Source organism: Peromyscus maniculatus, chromosome 6 (assembly GCF_049852395.1).
Source record: "Peromyscus maniculatus bairdii isolate BWxNUB_F1_BW_parent chromosome 6, HU_Pman_BW_mat_3.1, whole genome shotgun sequence".
NCBI lineage: Eukaryota > Metazoa > Chordata > Mammalia > Rodentia > Cricetidae > Peromyscus > Peromyscus maniculatus.
Genome location: NC_134857.1, coordinates 74,035,433 through 74,054,774, shown reverse-complemented (window position 1 = coordinate 74,054,774; position 19,342 = coordinate 74,035,433). Strand labels below are relative to the sequence as shown.

At 40.9% G+C, this 19,342-nt stretch overlaps 1 pseudogene; it reads right to left on the bottom strand.

The window, feature by feature from the left end:
• Positions 1-8,469: 8,469 nt before the first annotated feature.
• LOC143273763 (speckle-type POZ protein pseudogene) lies at positions 8,470-9,653 on the bottom strand (annotated as a pseudogene).
• Between the last annotated feature and the right edge of the window lie 9,689 nt (positions 9,654-19,342).

Here is a 19,342-nt window from a genome sequence, read left to right as displayed (position 1 = left end):
GGATGCTTCATATTCCTGATTATATCTTGTAACTAAATAAGTAACAAAGTTAATTCTGACTCATCAGGGATAAATGTTGCAGTCTCAATATGTAAGACCACGGTTTTAGCATACTGAGAGTCAGTAACTATGTTGAGACATTCTGAAAAACTACTAATACCAACAGATTGGCATATAATTCCAATTTTTGAACCAAATTATAAGGATTTTGAACCACTTTACTTAAATTTTCTGACTTATAATCTGCCTTTCCTTGTTGGTTTGCTTTGGTATAAAATGTATGGGCTCCAGATATGAGTGTTTCCTGAACAAAGGGAGCCAGAATCCAATCAGATCTCTGAATAAGTTGAATTCTCTCACTTTTGGGATATTTGCTGTTAATCTCTCCAAAAAAATTACTGCTAGCTCTTTGCAAGGATCACTTTCTGCTCATAATTGATCAATTTCCTCCTTAGTTAAAGGTACTACAATTTCAGCTCACTCTATTCCTGCTAATTGATAAGTCACAATTTTTCTTTTAAAATCAAGTCAGAGATATGTCCATATACGTTTTTAATAATTTACTCTGTTTGTTTGATAGAATATCCATTCCAATATAATATCTTTCCCTGCATTAAAATTCCTGTAGGAGAATGCTTAGAGGAGAAAATAACCAAAATACAATCAAGATTTAGAACTACATGATCCACATGTTCTTCCTGTACTTTCTTTTCCACCAAGGCCAATTCTCTCTCAGCTTTAGCTAACAATTATCTTGGACTATTTAAGCCCTTTTCACTCTCAAAAGTTTTGAACAAATTGCTCAGTTCCACTTTTTTTACCCCAACAACAGTTCATGGATGGAAAATGTCTCCAAATAATCTTTAAAAGTCATTAAGAGTACGTAATTTCTCCTAATATGTACCTTTGGGGGTCTAATTTTTTGAAGAGCTATTTTAGATCCCAAATAATTAATAGAATCTTTCTTTTGTATCTTTTTAGGAGCGATTCGTAATCTCCAACAAGGCAAAATTTTCTTTAATTCTTCCAACATTCCTTCTCTCTGCATTTGAATCAGCTAATAAAACATCATCCATGTAATGATAAATTATAGATTTAGGAAATTGTTCCTAAATCAAATTTCCAAACTTTCAATGGCTCTCATACAAAATATTGGCACAGGGTTGGGCTATTCAACATTCCCTGTGGGAGAACCTTCCATTGACATACCTAACTGGCTGTAGGCACCGTGAAGGCAAATCTTTCTCTGTCTTTTTCTTGTAAGGATAATGAAAAGAAACAGTCTTTTAAATTGATAACTATAAGAGACCATCCTTTAGATAATAAAGTAGGCAAAGGAAAAGTAGATTGCAGAGAGCCCATTGGCTGAATTACTTTCTGAATTGCTCTTAGGTCCGTTATCATTCTCCAATAACCAGATTTCTTTTTAATAACAAATACAGGAGAATTCCAAGGGCTGGTTGATTTTTCAATATGATGAGCATTTAACTGCTCTCATTCCAGCTCTTTTAAAGCCTGCATTTTCTGTTGTTAAAGGCCATTGCTAAACCCATGCAGGCTTGTCTGTTATCCATTTTAAAGGTGGAGCTGTTGGTGTCTTTGAAAGTTCAGCAGTTGTTGTGCCCTGTTCTTGTACAATCTGCATTGCCTGGGACTGCTCTTTATAATATCTCCTAATATTTCTCTCAGAAACATGTGTTAGTTTATAGTTTGTTTCTGAGGTTAGAGAAATGTTAATCTGATATTTCATTGTTGTAATAGATCATGGCCCAATAAATTCATAGCTATATTACCCATATATGGCTTTAATTTTCCCCTCTGTCCTTCTTGCCCTATATATTCAAGCCATCTTGTGCTCTGGTTCACTAGAGATAATGTTCTAATCCCTAACAGCTGAACATTTACATCCTGAAGAGATCAATGTGGATGCCAAAATTCTGGTGCAATTATTGTAACATCTACATCTAAACTACTAAACCTCCAAGATAGCATCATTTATTCCTGTTTTTAATTTTGGTCTTTGTTCATTTAAAGATGTTTGCCAAAAAAATCTTTCTTTATGGTTTCTCCTGAAATACCTGTTCTCTCTGCTTCAACTGTTCTATCACCTATCAGCCTGGATTATTACAATAGGCATTTGGTTATTTAATTGCTCTGAGAAGTGGTTTCTTCTACAATGGCAGGAAAGGTCTGAACTGAATTCCCCATGGGGCCTGCATGAGGCCCTCAGGGAGTTTCCTAAAAGCAGAGGCAAAGGATTACCTTGTCTGTCACTTGTTGATCTACATTCCTTAGTCCTGTGTTTACTCTTCCTACACCTTGTGCATAATCCACAAGGTAGGGGCATTCTCTTGCCATTGTTCCTCAAACACTTGGTTTCTAAGAATGCCTTGTTTATACTCTCTTTTCAAATGACCTTGTTTACCACAATTAAAACTTCTCACATTATTATTTTTCCTCAAAGCTTTTGATATCACTCCCCTATCCACATATCATTATGTTCATGTGACGCAAATCATGGAAACAGAGAGCAAGTTTTTTTCCTAGATGTCACTAGGGGTGATAATGATTGATTGGTTTCTTTTCTATTTTCTTTTCTAATACCTGGTTCCTACATCCATGTCTGGGTTATGGAGAAAAATGCTTCCTGGTAAATGCTGTCCCATGTGGTCCATTCCACAGAGAAAGTGGCACAATGTAGTCATCCTCTCAAGAATTAGTTGGCTAGTCAGCCAGGAAAAATGGTGACACCTCTGGGGCTCTGTATTGGTCTCTGCTGTTGGCAGATCTGGCATCCTGCAGCAACTGTAACTAGGTCAGTCATGAATGGATGTCCAGGTTGTTGATGTCACAGATAACTTCTATTCACCTGCCATGGCTGCTTTGTCCATGGGCCCATGAGGCAATATCAAGGATGGCTTGACAAAGTGACTGACTACCCATCTATTGGGTCATCCTATCTACTTGATTATTGATCTCCATCTCTACTGAAGACCCCTTTTGTGGGCATTTACAGGGGACAAAATGATCTTCACATTCTTTGCTCCTTTGTAGATCTGTCCAAATACTTCTTCCCCAAATGTCTTTCGAATAATTGTTAACTTCTTTTTTTTGTTTTTATTTTTTCTTCTCTCACAAAATCACATCTGACCATAATCTTCCCTCTCTCCACTCCACATATTTGTACTACTCCTCAGTTTCCCTTCAGAAAAGAAAAGATCTCCAGGGGATATCAAATGAACACAAAATAACAAAATGTAATAATAGTAGGCACAAACCCTCATATCAAGGCTGGAGGAGGAACTCAGAAGAAAAGTTTCCAGTATCAGACAAACAGTTCAGAGATTCCACACACTCCTGTTGCTAGGACTCCCACACAACCCCTGAGCTAAACAATCACAGTACATACATAGAGGACTTAGTACAGACCTATGCATGCACTGTGATTGCCTGTTCAGTGTCTGTGAACCCCCATGGACCCTGTTTAGATAAATCTGTGTGTTCCTTTTACCTGATATCTTTGATCCATCCTACAATCCTGTCTTCTTTTACTTGAGGTTCCCTGCACTATATCTAATGTTTGACTGTGGACCTCAGTATCTGCTCTCAGATGCTGGAGAAAGCCTAACTGATGTTGATTGGTCTAGGCACAAATGTATGATTATAAGAGAATTTCATTAGGGATAATTTCACTGAATTCTGTGTGTGTGTAGGAGTAAGTGCCCTGCACAAACTTTCACAGCTGAGCAGAGCTGGATAGACTAAAATAGGATTTTTCAAACAGAAACAATATTGGAATCTACTAACAGAGTTTAAATTTTTATTTGTTTGATATTTTATTTTGGGTAGGTAGGGTCTACAGAGATTGATGTGACCATGGAGACGAGAGGAAGACTGAACAAGGGTCCTCTGCAAGAGCAACAATTGCTTTTGCAACTGAGTGTTCTCTACATTCCCCCCCCACCACCACCAAGTTTAAAGAGAAAGTCTTCATTCATTTCTACTTCTCTTGAAAGGAAATACTCATTTTTGTTTGTTCCTTTGCTGAGCCCTTGGTCATATGATCTTCTCAGTCCAATCCAGACAAGTTTCTCCAAAGAAGCCCTCTAGGGATGTCCATGGGGCCAGCAACTAAACTGAATGACAATTTCCAACTCATGGGACAAATTATCAAACTACAACGATTACCACAGTCCAGTCTCTCCCTCTCTAACCAGCCATTCAACACATTAACAGCTGTATGAAATCCTGAACCACCATCTGTCTTTCCCTAGTTTCACTGAAAAATGCTCCACAAATCCCACAGTTTACCCAGGTGTCATTGGTAACAACATTGACTGCTTCTTGAAGACAAGTGTGGGTCCCAGCTGACCAGGTTCTAGGATTGCTTCATGCGTTTCGGGGGGGGGGGCAGAAAAGTATCCTATGCAGAAGACAGGGAGCCATATGCTTCAGCCACTAAGTGGTGGTATGAGCCCTCCATTGTCTTCCAGCCTGAGGTCTCACACACCTCAGAAACATGAGCTGTAATGAAATCCAGTGCCTGGGTTTTCAGCCGCTATGAGCTGTGGAGGTCAGCCAGGAAGAGAGTGTGGGCAGCATTTTCCACAGAGAGGTCCCTGAAGAGGGCATCCTCACACATAACCTTCAAACATTCCAGACCATACTTGTCAGCATCTGCCAGCAGAGCATCTGCCATGCTGTCCAGGTCTGGTGCCTTTCCGGTGTAAATGAAGTCCATCATTGTCTTAATGACTTGCGGCTCCAGGTCATGGATCTCGACGTGGCTACTTTTGCTCTCCTTCATGTCATGTTGAAACATGGCTCTGAAAACTGGAGAGTGAGCTGCTAACATGGCTTTGTGAGCCCGGAATTCATTTCCAGCCACCACCAGGCAGCAGTCTGTGAACTGGGAATTCTCCCACAGCTCTCCTAGCTCACCTGCCCGTGTGCAGCTTGGAACCTGGATCCTTGCCATTGTGTTCTGGTCAGAGATGTTGAAGGAATTGTGGACCACTCTCACCTTGCAGAGAAAGATGAAGACATCATCTGAGAGAAGTTAAGAAGCATGGGACAAGAGGAAATTTCCAAGGATGAACTTTTTGAATTCCCAGTCATAGCATGGCAAGAAACTAAACCCTTCTGTCTCCCCTACCTTGGATTTTCTTTCCTTCAACATTTAAGACTTTGCCCAAATATGACTCTTTAGAGAGCTGAGCAACACTAGGTATACTGAGAGGTAATTTACACTTCCTTCATCCACTCCCTTCGGGTGTACTCTCAAACACCATTTGTCATTGGCTCTTATTGAGAAATTTGGGCTTCTAATGTGTTCCTAAATTTCCTCCAGAATAAAACAAAAGTTGCTGATGGTTCACCTGTAGGAGAAATTCTAGATGGTGATTTCTGTGTAATCCTAGCTCTGGGCTATCCTGTCCTCTGACATTTCTCCTGGCGGTAGTTTGAAGGTTAAACTGGATCCAAAATGAAGAACTAGCAATTATTTTCTCTCTACCCTGTGGGACACAATAATACAAAGATTTAGATTTTTAGTTTCTGTTTCTCATCTGTTCCTTTCTCTATGAGTGTGGAAACTTGAATCTCTGTAATTTTCTATCCAGATTTCAATAGTAGATTCAGAGAAGACAGTCTAGGCTACTAGAGACTGTAATTTCACTCCATTTTTTCTAGATTGAATCTTAGTTCAATAGGCAACTAGTTTTGACCATTAAATACACCTTTTGAAAAATAGAATCATTTTATACACTCATATAAAAAATGTACTTCAGTTCTCCAAAGTAACAGCACATGTACAAGGAATCTCTCTGGGTGTAAATGAAGCAGATTTATTAGAATGACTAGAGGCTGCAGTCCCACTAAACTCACATTGGCTAGCCCTGAAGAAAAAGTCCAAGAATCAGGTACTTACTCATTCCAGGAGGTTGGAAGTGTTGGATGGTCTTCAGGATATGCTGGAATTCGGTAGAAAAAAATTTCTAATGTCAGGAAAAAGGAATGGACTTGCTGCAAGCAGGCAAATAGAAAGAGCTTCTGTCTTCCATGTCCTTTTATATGCTTCCAGCAGAGGGTGTAGCCCAATTTTGGGTGAGTCTTCCAGCCTCAAGTTGTGTATTAAAGGTGTGTGTCTTCAGGCCTTGAGATCCGGCTCAACTGTTTCTTTATATCTCCAAAGTCTATACTTGAAGCAGATCTACCTACTTATCTTAAGCACAACATTTCTCACTGTTGTGCCCTGAATTTTAGGATTTTAGTTAAATCCAGGTGTAGCCATGTTGAGAAACAAGAAAAACCATCACAAGTCTATTTTGTGTAGTGGGGTTCATCTTCCATGAGATAAAAGATGCTGTCCAACCTTACAAAGCCATTATTTAATCTTCTTGGGGTTTTGCACTAATTCCTCCTATAACCTGGATCTGGGAAGAGATGTTTCCCTTACTCTGTCAGGGGTCTCAGGGCTCACAAGATGAAGGTCATGGTTGAGGATTCAGATAGAGTGCACAGGATGCACATCCAGGCAGAAACCTCTGAAAGTGGCTGTCTTATTTCTGGCCTTTTATTCCAGTCACACTCACAGTCGCCAGGATGGCTCCCCCAACTTGCAGTGGTGATCTTGCCCCTCACCCTCAGAAAAATCTCCATGGAAACACTCTTCCAGATCCACTTAAGTGTATGCTAAAAGCCGGGCGGTTGTAGCGCACACATTTAATCCCAGCACTCCAGAGGCAGAGGCAAGTGATATCTGTGCGTTCAAGGCCATCCTGGTCTACAAAGTGAGTTCCAGGGAAGGCACAAAACTACACAGAGAAACCCTGTCTCGAAACTCCCCTCTACCCCCCAAAAAAAGAGTGTGCTATGAGAAGATCCTTAGTGCTGCTCAATTCCATCATGATAAATGCCAAGATTCAGCTTCTCAATATCTCATAATTTTCATCCTCCACTGGTCAGTTCTATCCTCTTTAACTTAGAACTTCCGTCCTTACTCTGCTGGGCCTGAAAAGTGAGACAGTATTCTGGTTTCCAAAGGATATAAAATATATTCAACAGTTAATGAAGAAGAGGTTTTGAGACCATTCTACTTGGAATGTGATCTGTAAAATGTTCTCCACGTCTATCATCTCTCCCCAGTTCATCATATCAAGAGGGTGTAAGCCTAGAGGACAGGAAAATAACTTCAGTGATTAAATCTCAGCCTACCTCTCCTGCAAGTCTAGCTCCAATGCTGCTCATCAATCACTACAGGGTAAATCAATGAATTGGTTTTGATGTTTAAATTTTGTTTCCTCTTAGGAATCTTTGGCAGGTGGAAACTAGTTACATCAGTGGATATTCTCTATGTGGGTTTGAGGTCATAGTGGCGGGTACTGATTCCCTCAAATGTGTGATTAGAAATGAAGTAGGCAATCCTTGCCAGACCCTTTATTTGCAAACCAAATATTTGACATTGCCAGCACAGAATAAAAGACCCAATGAGCACTGTTTAGATGAATCTGTATGCTCTGTTTACCTTGTGTCTTTGAACCCTCCTATAATCCTGCCCTTCCTCTGGTCTTTGAGGTTCCCTGATCTTTGCCCAATGTTTGGCTGTGGATCTCAGTATCTGCTCACATCAGCTGCTGGAGAAAGCCTAACTGATAGCAATTGGGCTAGGCACCAATCTTCGAGTGTAACAGAATTTCTGTAGGTATTGTCTTATTGACGTGTGTGTGTGTGTGTGTGTGTGTGTGTGTGTGTGTGTGTGTGAATGAAGACGGCACAAACTTCCAAAGCTGAGCAGAGTTAGATGGAAAAAAAATAGGAATCTTCAAACAGAAACACCACTGGAACCCACAAACTGATTTTAAAAATTTTATTCATTTGATATTTTATTTGGGTAGGTATTGTCTACAGAGATGGGTGTGCCCATGGAGACAAGAGGAAGACTGAACAAGGGTCCTCTGCAAGAGTAACAGTTGCTTTTGCAACTGAGTCATCACTCCAGTCCCAACCACTGAGTTTGGAGAAAAAAAATATCTTCTTTCTCTTCCCTGTCTCTTGTAAGCAAACATTCATGTTTTGTTTTCTCATTTCTGAGTCCTTGACCATATCTTCTGCTCAGTCCAAACTCAGATAGGTTTCTCAAAAAAAAAAAAAAAAAAAAACCCTGTTGTAACGTGCTTGAATTTAATGTGCCAGAAATTAAATGAATTCCAGATTCTAACTCCTTGGACAAGAATCAAACCAGTATAAGAACAGGCTAGAGGCTGGGTAGATTGTACCAGAGTTCAAGGCTCCCCGTCCCTCCACCTGACATTGACCTCTTTACATCTCTACTAAGCCTCAGCCACCATGCTGTTTTTCGATAGCTTCACTAGAAATGTTCCACACATCCCAAAGTCTAGCCTGGTGTGTTTGGTAACAACATTGGCTGCTGCTTCTGGGTTACAAGTATAGGACAAGGCAGACCAGGTCCTAGGATTGCTTCAAGCGTTTGAAAGGGGGCTCCAAGAAAGGGAGATGAGCAGAAGCCAGATAACGTTGTGCTTCAGCCACTAAATGGGGACATGAGCCCACCATTGCCTTCCAGCCTGAGGTCTCAGAGACCTCAGAAGCATGAGCTGTAATGAAATCCAGTGTCTGTGTTTTCAGCTGCCCTGAGCTGTGGAGGTCAGCCAGGAAGAGAGTGTGGGCAGCATTCTCCACAGAGAGGTCCCTGCAGAGGGCATCCTCACACATGACCTTCAAACGCTTCAGGCCATACCTGTCAGCTGCTGCCAGCACAGCATCTGCCATGCTGTCCAGGTCTGGTGCTTTTCCTGTGTAAATGAAGTCCATCATTGCCTTGAAGACTGGCAGCTCCAGGTCATGGATCTTAGCGCGATTCTTTCTGCTCTCCTCCATGTCATGTTGAAACATGGCTCTGAAAACTGGAGAGCGAGCTGCTAAGATGGCCTTGTGAGCCCAGAATTCCTGGCCAGCTACCACCAGGCAGCAGTCTGTTAATTGGGAATTCTCCCACAGCTCTCCTAGCTCATCTGCCAATGTGCATCTTGGAACTTGAATCCCTGACTTTCTGTTCTGGTCAGAGGCACTGAAGGAGTCCTGGACCATGCTCACAATGCAGAGGAGGGTGAGCTGGTCATGTGGAAGAAGACGAGGTGCATGTGACAGGAGAAAATCTCGAAGGATGTACTTTTTGAATCCATAGCAAAGGCCTGGCATGAACTTAAAGGCTTTTGGGCTCCTCATGGTTTCTGTTTTGTCTCCTTCAGCATTTATGATCCAGAACTGGAACTTTGCCCAAACATGACTCTTTAAACAGCTGAGCAAAACTAGATTAACTGACAGGTAATCTGCACTTACTTCATCAAGTCCGTTTGGGTGTACTGTCAAACACCATTTGTCATTGGCTTCTATTGAAAAAGTTGGGCTTCTAAGGCTTCCTAGCCTTTCCTCCACAATAGAATGGAAGTTGCTGATGGTCCACATGTAGGAGAAATTCTGAAGCCTGATTTCAGTGTGGTCCCATCTCTGGACTGTCCCATTTCCTGCCATTTCTCCTGGAGGTAGTTTGAATGTTAAATTGGATCCAAAATGAAGAACTAGCAATTGTTTTCTCTTCACCTTGTAAGACACAATAATAGACATGAATTAGATTGTTGGGTTTTTTTTTTCTTTTTTTTTTTTTGCTTTTCGAGACAAGGTTTCTCTGTGTAGCTTTGTGCCTTTCCTGGAACTCGCCTTAGAGACAAGGCTGGCCTTGAACTCACTGAGATCCATCTTCCTCTGCCTCCTGAGTGCTGGGATTAAAGGCGTGCGCCGCCACCACCGCCTGGCATGAATTAGATTTTAAGTTTTTGTTTTTCCTCTAGTCCCTCTTTGATGGTGCTGGAAACTTGGTCTCTGATATTTTCTATATGGATTTCAATACTTGTTTCAGAGAAGATAGTGTAGGCTACTAGGGACTCTTACATCACTCCATTGTTTGTCTAGATTGAATCTTGGTTCTGTAGTTAACTGGTTTTGACAATTATACACAGGTGTTGAAAATTTTGGAACATTTGATACCCTCATATCAAAAAATGTTGTACTAGGTTCCCTAGAGTAACAGAACATACAAAAGGAATCTTTCTGTGTATTAAGGAAGGTGATCTATTAGAATGACTTAGGGCTGAAGCCCTGCTAATCCCACATTGGCTAGCTGTAGAAGAGATAGTAAAAGATTCCAGTACTTACTCAGTCCAGGAATTTGGGTGGTGTCTACTGGCCTGCAGTGTATCCTAGAGTTCCAAATATTCTCTATTGCCAGTGAAGAAATGGACTTGCTGCAAGGTGAGGGCAAGCAGGCAAATAGCAAGTGCTTCTAGCTTCCATGTCCTTTTATAGGCTTCAAGCAGAGGGTGTGGCCCAATTTAGGGTGTGTCTTCTAACCTCAAGATCTGGATTAAAGGTTTGTGTCTTCAGGCCTTGAGATCAGGATTAAATGTTTGTGTCTTTTTTCTCCAAAGTCTGTTCCTGAAGTGGATCTACCTACTTCACCTGAAGCAAAACACTTCTCACCGTAGCGGCCTCCACTTTAGGGTTTTAGTTAATTCCATGTCTTGTTAAGTTGGGAACCAACAAAAAACAACAAAAGTGTATTTTGCTTATTGTGGTTCATGTTAAATAAAATAGGGATGGTGTCATTCCTACACAGCTGTTATTTCCTCTTTTGGGGGTTTTATACTAAATCCTTCCACTAACATGCCCTGGGAAGATGCGTTTTCCTTTTCCAGTCACAACTTGGAGATCAAGATGGAAGAATTCATATATGGTGGTCAAGAAGCAAGGCCAAACACAATCCTCTAAACTTGGCAGTCTTCATTCCATCCAGACTCACAGTCTCTGGGATGTCTGCACCAACTCTCATTGGTGGTCTTGTCACACCCAAACCCCCAGATAATCCTCCTTGGAGACACTTGGCCAGATCCAGTTAAGTGTGTGCTATGAGAAGATTCTAAGTGCTTCTCAATTCCACCCTCTGACTGCCAAGATTCACCTTTTCATAATTTTCATTCTTCACTGGTGAGTTCTGACCTCTTTAAACTTTGAACTTCCAGGCTTACATTGCTGGGCCTTGAGTGTGAGACAGTATTCAGGTTTCCAAAAGGTGCAGAATGTGTTCAACTGTTACCAACAATGGGCTTTTGAGGCCGTTCACCTTAGTATGTGATCAGTAAAATGCTCACCATATTTATCATCTACCTTTAGTTCATCATGTCTTTAGGGACTCACAAAACCTATAGATTGTGACAATACCTTCAATGATTCAATCAACTCAGCAATTCCCAGCTTACCTCTCCTGAAAGGTCTGGCTCTGATGCTGTTCTTCCCTCATTCCAGGATAAATCAATCAACTGGTTTTGATCTCTGAAAGTTTGGTTCCTCATTCAGGAATCTTTGTTAGGTTGCTATCTAGTAGCCACAGTGACTCTTCTTTATGTGTTTAGGATCAGGGAGCAGGTACTGCAAGGTAGGAGCAGTCTCTCATGAGGCAACAGACTCCTGTCAGGGGCTCAGTATAGGACCTTTTCATACAGTGTCTCATTCCAGGAATGGGACAGGTGGATCTTTTATTTCAGGTAAGTGGTTCTCTGGGGGACCTGTAACAGACAAAGGATTCAGGTCCCCAACAGGAGAAGGCACAGGTCTTATGCAGCAGGCGTGTCCACACACCAGAGAAAGCCAGCGGTCAATACAGCACAAGAAAACTGACAGTAACACATAGAAAGACTTTCAGACAAACACAGAGAGAGAGAGACAGAGACAGAGACAAATAGTGAGAGAGAAAGAGAGAGACAGAGAAAGAGACAGAGACAAATAGTGAGAGAGAAAGAGAGAGAGAGTGAGAGAGAGAGAGAGAGAGAGAGAGAGAGAGACAGAGAGAGAGACACACAGAGAGAGTGTTTGAACATGGATTGAAGCCAACAGAAATTCTTTTTAGCCAGCTGGAAACCACATGAGGTATTCTGATTTCTATTGCAGCAAGTAGCTTTTCTCAGGATGAGCTTTTAAGCACAAAACCCATATTATGGGTTGAGAATCTTCAGTTAACAAGAAGTGTTAGCCACTATGAAAGCCATAATGTTACTGTATTTCAAGCAAGGTTTGAACATTTAGAGATATTCCCAGAACTATGGACTTTGGTGGATTAAACCTTCATTTTAGTTGTGGCAGGGGTTTGCTGTGTTTTATAGAAATGCTGGGTTTTACACCTGGAATAGCACTTCTGTCATAGAGACAGTTGTACTTAGGCATGGGGGCCTGCTAATTCCTGGGCCTTGTTACACAGGTGGTTCTGTGCACCATGAGAATATGGTGCCCTCAGAGGTCAGAAGAGGCTGTTGGATTTCCTGGATAACTGATAACTGGAGTTACCGACTATTGTCAGGTACCCTTGACAGCAGTAAATTGGATGCCAGTCTTCTGGAAAGTTATCCAGCAACTTTACTGCAGAACTATTACTCTATCCCATCACAGTTACTTTCTTAAAGAGGATGGAACCGCTCTGAAAGACTAGGGTATATTCTAAAGCTTTGGCATCGGAAAAATTTTAGCAGGAATTCAAGAGGTAACCATGATTTCATTTATACATCTTTCTTTCATTTTTGATGGCTTTCCACTCTGCATGTCTGGCACTCTCAGAAGCTATTCTATCAACCAAGTTAGCCTAACACTGGCAGAGTTGAGTCAGCCTCTGCCATCACAGTGAATGGAATCCAGAGAGGCAGCTCATGTACCAGGTACACTGCCAGGGGACCCTCAAACAGACCCAACTATACAACTCTCTTTGGTACACAGAGGGCCTAATCTGATCCCATGCATGTTCTATAGCTGTTGGTCTAAAGTTCCTGAGTTTCTATTAGCTTGGTTCACTTGTCTGTAGATTTCCCCATCATGATCTTGATTTCCCTTGCTAATATAATCACTCTTCCTTCTCTTTGACTGGACTCCTGGTGCTCTGCTTGGTGCTTGGTTGTGGGTCTCTGCATCTGCATTAATTAGTTACTGGATAAAGGCTCTATGTTGACAGTTGGGGTATTCACCAACCTGATTACAAGGGTAGGCCAGTTCAGGCACCCTCACCATTATTGCTTGTAGTCTAATCTGGGGTGATCCTTGTGGGTTCCTGGTAATTTCCCTAGCACCAGGATTCTCCCCAAGCCATAATGTCTCCCGCTATCAAAATATCTCTGTCATTTTTGTCTCATTTGGTCCCTCCCCTAGCTCAACAATCCTGTTGTCACATGTTCTCCTTTCCCATCACCTATACTCCATTGCCCTCACCTCATCCCCAGTCTACTCCAGGGGATCTCCTCTGTTTCACCTGCCCAAGGTGATCCATACATCCTTCTTAGGGTTCTCCTTGTTTCCTTGTTTCTCTGGAGCTGTAGATTGTATTCTGATTATCCTTTGCTTTAAATCTAGTATCCAATTATGAGTGAGAGCTTACCAAGCTTGTCTTCCTGAGTCTGGGTCACCTCACTCAGAATGACATTTTCTAGTTCCATCCATTTCCCTGCAAATTTCTTAATGTCATTTTTTTTAAAAGTTGAGTAATACTCCGTTGTGTATATATGCCCACATTTTCTTAATCTGTTCTTCAGTTGAGGGGGATCTAGGTTGCTTCCAGATCATAACTGGCTGTTATGAATAGTGCTGCTCTAAACATAGTTGAGCAAATGTTCTTGTGATGTAATTGATGTCCAAGAGTGGTATCATTGGGTCTTGAGGTAGATGGATTCCTATTTTTCTAAGAAAAATCATTACTGATTTCCAAAATGCCTGTGCAAGATTGCACTCTCACCAACAGTGGAGGAGTGTTTCCTTTGTTCCACATCCTCTACAAAATAAGTTGTCATCTGTGTTTTTTATCTTTGCCATTCTGACAAGTGTAAAATGGTATCTCAGAGTCATTTTGATTTGCATTTCCCTGATAACTAAAGATGCTGAGCAATTCCTTAAATATCTTAAATGGGATTCTTCTGTTGAGAATACTCTGTTTAGCTCTCTAGCTCATTTTTAATTGGATTGTTTGACATTTTGCTATCTAGTTTTTTGAGTTCTTTATATATTTTAGAGATCAGCCCTGTGTTAGATGGGGGGGGGGGGTTCCAATTCTGTAGGCTGTCATTTTTTCTTATTTACTGTGTCCTTTGCCTTACAGAAGCTTCTCAGTTTCAAGAGGTCCCATTTATTAATTGTTGCTCTCAGTGTCTGTGCTACTGGGGTTAAATTTAGGAAGTGGTCTCCTGTCCCAATGCTTTCCAGAATACTTCCTAATTTCTCCTTTATCAGGTTCAGTGTAGCTGAATTTATGTTGAGGTCTTCCATCCATTTGGATTTGAGTTTTGTTCATGTTGATATATATGGATCTATTTGCAATGTTCAACATGTTGATATCAAGTTATTCCAGCACCATTTTTTGAAGATGCTTTCTCTTTTACATTGTACAGTTTTGACCTCTTTGTCAAAAAACAGGTGTTCTTAAGTGTGTGGATTGATTTAAGGGTCTTCACTTCGATTCTTTTAGTTCACATGTGGGTTTTTATGTGAATGCCAATTTGTTTTTATTACTCTAGTTCTATAGTAGAACTTGTGGTCAGGGATCATGATGCCTCCAGAGGTTGCTTTATTGTCAAGGATTGGTTCAGATATCCTAGGTTTACTGTTTTTCCATATCAAGCTCAGTATTGTTCTTTTGTGGTCTGTGAAGAATTGACTTGGCATTTTGATGAGGACTGCATGAATTTGTAGACTGATTTTGAAAAGGTTGCCATTTTTACTATGTTGATTCTACCTATCCATGAACATGGCAGATCTTTCCATTTTCTGATATCTTCTTCAATTCCTTTCTTCAAGGACTTAAAGTTCTTGTCATTCAGATCTTTTACTGGTTTGGTTAAAGTTACCCCAAGGTATTTTGTACAGCCCTGGCCCTCTGTTTGGGTAGCTGTTGCTTTGCTTGCTGACCTTGACCTTGATGTCCTCCCTATGCTAATTCCCTGCCAGTTTCCACCCTCCTAAATGCTTAAGGGAAGTTCCTTGTTTGTGTATCCTGCATATTGTGCTTTAACAGCTTAGATGCAAGATTGTAAACATCAGTAGCTAACTTCTGATTCTGGGGTTCTCCCATTGTGCTGTAAGCCTGTATTTAAGGTTTCCTCCCTCTTTCAATAAACAGCATTTGGCATTCTGCTAAGGTGAATGACCAGCTGTCTTTTGTCTCTGTTTTTTGATTCACAGCCCCTCATTCGGACAATATAAACAGGTGGTGGTAGGGCTGGCTTTATCACTACAATATTATTTGTGGCTGTATCAAAGGGTGATGTTTCTCTGATTTCTTTTTCAACCCATTTGTCATAGGAGGGCTACTGATCTTTTTAAATTAATTTTATCTCCTGCCACATTACTGAAGGTGTTTACCAGTTGTAGGTGTTCCCTGGTAGAATTTTTGGGGCTACGTATATATACAATCATATTATCTGTAAAGAGCAAATGTTTGCTATCTTCCTTTCTAATTTGTATCCCCTTGATCTTCTTTTGATGTCTTATTACTCTAGCTAGAACTTCAAGTGCTATATTGAATAGATATGGGGAGAGTGCACAGCCTTGTATTGTTCCTGATTTTAGTGGAATCACTTTGAGTTTCTTTCCATTTATTTTGATGTTGGCTGATGGCTTGTTATGAATTACTTTTATTATGGTTAGGTATGTTCCTTGTATTCCTGATCTCTCCAGGACCTTTTTCATGAAGGGGTGTTGGATTTTGTCAAAGGCTTTTTCAGCATCTAATGAGATGATCATTTTTGTGCCCAGATCGTAACCCCCAGAGAGACCACCAAAGACTAGCATACCAGAATGCAAAAGCAAGGTTTACTTCTGCTGCAAGTCATGACAGGGAACTCATCTCTAGCCATCTCATGTGAGACAGGGAAGAGTTACTTATTCTTAGGGAAGTTAGTTTTTATAGGCAAAACCCATAAAATTTCTTAGAGGGGAGGGGGTTAGTACAGGTCCATCCTTGATTGGTCCAGTTTTTTCTGGGCCTGGACTTTATCTTATTCTAGCTTATCTGTTTGCCCTGTCAGGAGTTTTACAATTCATCTCCGGGGTCTGGTCATGTTATCTCTGGAGAAGGGCATCTTGTGGTTAATTGGTTACCATCAGACATCCTGACTTTGTTCTTTTGAGTTCCTGAGGCTGGTGCCATCATTTCTGGGGACTTGAAACTGGCCTGGGTCTATCTATATTGAGATATCTTTGTCTAAGGCCCCCTTTTTGAGACAATAGAGTGAGAGTCTTGTGCCTAAATCATGTCCCCAATGCTGCCACTGGAGAGTTTATGTACAGAATGCAAATGTAATGTGTATTCTAAGTATACAAGCCTCCAGGGAGGCTCTTCCAAATCTCTCACTCACAGCAGGGAGGTTGGAAGGAGTGCTCCCCTTTCTTTGTGAGGCTAGTTCTTAAAGGCACAGACCATATAATTTATTTTAACTTGCCTCCCTTTTTTAGTCTTTTTGGTCGAATATCCTGACTCTGTGTTTTCCAAAGTCCCTGTAGCAGATACAGCCACCTGGGGAAAAGGGGTCTAAGTTCTTATCTACACTTAGGAATCCTGGTTTAAGCTTCTCTTTGTCTGTAGGGGATAGAGTGGGGGGTTTTACTGAGGTATCACAATCATGTGGGATTTTTTTCTTTCAGATTGTTTATATGATGGATTACATTGACAGATTTTTGTATGTTGAACCATCCCTGTATCTCTCAGATGAAACCTACTTGGTCATGATGGATGATTTTTTTAAAAGTGTTCTTGGTTTCGGTTTGCCAGTATTTTATTGAATGTTTTTGCATCAATGTTCATGAGTGAGATTGGTCTGTAATTTTCTTTCTTTGTGGTATCTTTGTGTGTTTTGGATATCAGGGTAACTGTAGCCTCAAAGAAAGGGTCTGACAATGTTTCTTCTGTTTTTATTGTGTGGAACAATTTGAGGAGTATTGATATTTGCTCTTCTTTGACATTCTGGTAGAATTCTGCACTGAAACCATCTGACACATGGCTTTTTTTTTGTTGTTGTTGGGAGAAGTTTAATGATTGCTTCTCCTTCTTTAGGGGTTATAGGTCTATTAAAATTGCTTACCTGGTTCTCTCTCAAGTTTGCTATCCAGTTTTCAGTATTAGTTTCAGAGAAGACAGTCTAGACTACTAGGGAATGCTACATCACTCCATTTTTCTCTAGGTTGAATCTTAGGCCAATAGGTAACTAGTTTTGACCATTATTCCCAACTGTTGAATAATTTGGGACATTTTATTCACACATATAAAAAAGTGTTGTGCTAGGGTTCTCAAAAGTACCAGATTATACGAAATAAATCTTTCTATAGATGAGGGAGGGGGATTTATTAGCATGACTTGGACTGAATTCCTGCTAATCCCACAATGGATATCCATGAAGGGGAAGTACAAGAATCCCATACTTATTCAGTCTAGGAGGTTAGACAGCTGAGCTGTATTCAATATATGTTGGCATTCCGGAGAAGTATGTTCTAACAAGGGGAAAGGAATGGACTTGCTGCAAGGTGAGGGCAAACAGGCAAAGAGCAACAACAGAGGGTGTGGCTGAATTTAGGGTGTGGCTGAATTTAGGGCTTGCCTTCCAGGATCAAGATATGGATTAAAGGTGTGTGTGTCTTCAGGCCCTGAGATCCGGATTAAATGTTTATCTCTTCCTACCTCCAAATACAGATTGTAAGTGGATCTAACTCTGGTACTTAAGCAGAAAATCTCAGAGATATTTTCTCCATTTTAGGATTTTAGTTCTTTCCATAAGAAGTCAAGTTGGAAACCAAGATTAAAAATCATAAGTGAATTTTCTTTGTGACATGTGTAGTCTTAAACGCTTCTCAATTCAATCATGTTGATTGATTAGATTCAGCCTCCTGATACCTTATATTTCACATTTTAAACTGTGAGTTCTCTCCTCTTCAAACTTTCAACTTCCATGCTTACTCTGTAGTGCCTTAAAAGTAAGAAAGTATTCTGGTTTGCAGCAGAAGATATTAAACATTTATGAGGAAGGCATTTTGAGATGTTTCCTCTTCAAAATGTGATCTGTAAAATGCTCCCAACAACTATCATGCTCATTTCTATGAAGTGAAGAATGTGATCAACAGAAACCATAGAGGTAGGGGCTTTGAATGGATCCCCCTCTGAAGTGTGATCAGCAATACGTTCCCTTCACCTCATCTCTCTCCAGTTAGTCCTGTCTTAGAGAGACTCTCTAAGCCTAAAGCACACAGAAATAAATTCAGATTCAATCAGCTCAAGCATTCCCAGGCTGGCTCTTCTGTAAGTCTTACTCCAACACTACTTTATGTTAATATAGGATAAAGCATCATTGGTTTTGACCCCTTGATTTTTTATTCATTCTGGTAGAATTTGTGCAGATGACTAATTAGTAGCATGGGTGACTATTCACCAGGAGAGTTCAGAGTCACTGGAGTAGACATTCCTCCATCATATGTGTCATTTGAAGGTTTTGTTGATAATCACTTCAAGAACCATTGTTTGTAAGAAAGGTGCTCTAAATAGTGAGTCCTATGCTCCAGTGAGCATGCTCCTGGAAGGCAGGTGTGACTTGTCACAGAGGAACTAAGAAACCTTAGACAGTAAGCTTAGGCTATGGTGATATTTTATTTGTACTGAAATGTGATTTTAATTTTATGTTAATAAATAAAGTTGCCCTGGGGTCAGAGCTATTAGAGCCATAGCAAGAGCGTGGTGGTTAGAAGAGCTAGGTAGATCTCTGTGTTCAGGGATACAGCCAGTATTGGACACATACGCCTTTAAGACCTGGAGGGCGGTACTTACAGGCAGTGATGAGGCAGTCATGTGGTTGGGTTTACAACCAAGGAGAAGGCAGAACAGAAAGACTATTTAAACATAGACAAACAGGAAGTAGCTCTCTCGGGGAAGCTAGGAGCACTGCAGGAGGTAAGATTTTATCTCTGAGCTCTGACCTCTTGGCTTTCTCTTTTACATTGGCTCTGTGTTTCTTATTTTAATAAGACAATTGGTTACATCTATATATGGTGCCCAACGTGACAAGAATCCATTAAAAACTGCTTGGGGCCGGCTCCCTAGCCCGAGCAGCTGACTCCCTAGCCCCAGCCCAGGTCTCCTTGGCCTCAGGCCGGACTGTGAGCTGCTTGCTTAAAGCCAGTGCTACAAACAACTCAGGCCTGCCCTGCTAAAGAGGGCCCCTGCCTGTAAAGCCAAGCCTTGACTCGGCTCAACAGGGAA